Here is a 2342-nt window from a genome sequence, read left to right as displayed (position 1 = left end):
AGAATTTTTTTTCCCCAAGGACATTGGCTTTGGAGAAAAGAATAAATAATTTACTTCCTGGATTAGTGTCTTAAGTCCTCTCTCTCCCTGCATTCCACCCACATTATTATGAATGACACTGATACTGTAAATGATACCAAGTAGGGCTGCAGCCTTGTAAACATTTACACTCTGTAACAGCTATTCCTACAAATTTATCTAGCCTACTGGCTTTTAAAAAAATATTTTCTGTTTAATATGATTTTTTTTCCCCCTTCTGCTTTGCTTTCCTCCCTCCATCCGATTATCTTTTAAGAGCATTTTGTTTTGGAAATTAAGTTATTGGAATACTTACATGAGTGTAAATGTTTACAAGGCTGCAGCCCTACTTGGTATCATTTACAGTATCAGTGTCATTCATAATAATGTGGGTGGAATGCAGGGAGAGAGAGGACTTAAGACACTAATCCAGGAAGTAAATTATTTATTCTTTTCTCCAAAGCCAATGTCCTTGGGGAAAAAAAATTCTCTTTGTGTTATAACAACAAAGCAGTCATTGCAGTATGACTAAAATTAACCAGGGATTATAGACTTAATTTTGCTGCCTTATCCAAAGAAAGAATCCTAATTCACAGGCAGCCCAACTTTACTATTTTATCCCAGGAAGGTAATGGTGCTTATATTAAGATCTCCACCTTAATGTCTTTTCGCTCTTTTTTTTTTCAATTTTTTTCCCCCTCTGAGTGGTATAAAGACCTTCTACAGGTTTTTCTGAAGTTCTGGCATGGGCGACTGGTGCCTTCTGAGTCAGAGGGTCAGTGACTGGCGGGGTAGGGGTCCCCCTGCAGCTGATTGCACTGACACAGAAGTGCCAGTGGCGCTTCTCCTGGTGCCCCCGCTCCCCATCTGGCGCTTTCAGGGGGAGCACCAGTGCTCCCACCTGCCCCCCAACATGTCGCTTAAGTGGGGAATGCTGGCTGGCAGGGGGTGCAGCAGCGCTCTCAGGGGGTGGACATGCACCCCCATGCACCCCCTATGTGTTGCCACTGAGTCCTAGCTTTAACTTTTTTATTAAAAACTGCATGTGCAGATCCAGAGAAGCTGTAATGGGGCAGTTGTACCCCCTCTTTTGAATTGCACTGCACCAGGGGAGCTTTGGGGGACTTTTAAAACCCTTTAACAAGAAGTGAAAACCTTCCTCCCCTCCTTTTCCCCACTTCCTCTGCTTTCTCACTGTCCCAGGGGTAGGGGAGGCACCAGAGCTGCTCCTGTCTGGTGCAGCCAGGCTGCATGTGGGCTGATTTCAGTTGGGGACAGCAGCAGTGGGGATGGGTTGAGGGGAATCCCCTTCCGCCTGCCTGCTCCCAGGGGCTGGAGGACAGAGCAGGGAACTACTCTCCAGCCCTGATGTTGCTCCTGTCCCCTCCCCTGGCTGGGTGGGGAGGAACAGGTCTGGTGCTCTCCCAGCCCCCAAAACATCAGGGAAAGCAACAGTGGCAGCTGTGGAATGGGGAGGGAAAGGAAAGGTGGGAATTGTCACCTGCTAGAGACCTAAAGTCCCTGTGGGCTCTTGAGGACGGTCTGTTTGCATAGGTGGGGAACGAAGCAGGGAGCTAGTCCTAGATCCACCCCTGAATAAAAGGTTGGCCACATTTGATCTTGGGGTAACCATGGTTTGGCTGATTTTAAGTGAGTGCTAGATTTCAGTGAAAGCGGGACGTGTGTGTTTGAGCATGTGTGGAAGGGTGTGAGCATGTGTCTAAATGAGCATGTCTACACGTGCACCGTTACTTGGCAGTAACTTAAGTGCCCGCTCAGTGGCCAGAAATCACTGCGCAGTCCACACACTGCATGCTGTGCAGTAACTCTGGCGACATGCAGTGACTTGGGTGGAAATTTGCTATCTGCATGAGGCAGGTGACAGATTCCCGCCTGAGTGTTTCCTGCACAGTGAGGCATGTGTAGATGCCTTACTGCACAGTATCCCTATTTGTGTACCCAAGTCCGTCCATACACAGCGTTACTGCGCTGTAACGCCTGCATGTATAAACCCAACCCTCCCCATAAAAGCCGGGTAAATGCACGTGTCGACACGCCCAATGTGTGCGTGTAGCTGTGTGTCCCTAAATGCGATTCGAGAGCGGTTTGGGCGCTATGAGGTGGGCTGCAACCTGCTCTTCCCCTGGCACCAACGAGTCAAGCCCTGTGCCGGGCAGGGGCAGGGGCCGCGCCGCAGTTGGTGGCTCAGGGCCGTGAAGGAAGGGACCTTGGAGGGGAGCAGGACGCCCGCACCTGGGCAGTTTCCGCGCCAGGCTTTGAAGGCAGGGAGCGGGAGCGGGGCCGGGCAGCCCTCTCCCCGGGGG

The 2342-nt window shown here is 50.3% G+C and overlaps 1 protein-coding gene across 2 annotated transcripts in view; it reads left to right on the top strand.

The window, feature by feature from the left end:
- The window catches only part of ABCC4 (ATP binding cassette subfamily C member 4), a 351018-nt gene that overhangs the window by 51359 nt on the left and 297317 nt on the right, over positions 1-2342 (top strand). The window lies entirely within an intron of this gene.

The sequence above is a fragment of the Gavialis gangeticus genome, unplaced genomic scaffold (genome assembly GCF_001723915.1).
Source record: "Gavialis gangeticus isolate Ggan-Ray unplaced genomic scaffold, GavGan_comp1, whole genome shotgun sequence".
In the NCBI taxonomy this organism is placed as follows: Eukaryota; Metazoa; Chordata; order Crocodylia; family Gavialidae; genus Gavialis; species Gavialis gangeticus.
Note: the sequence above shows the minus strand (reverse complement) of the source record. Positions and strands in the feature narration are given on the sequence as shown.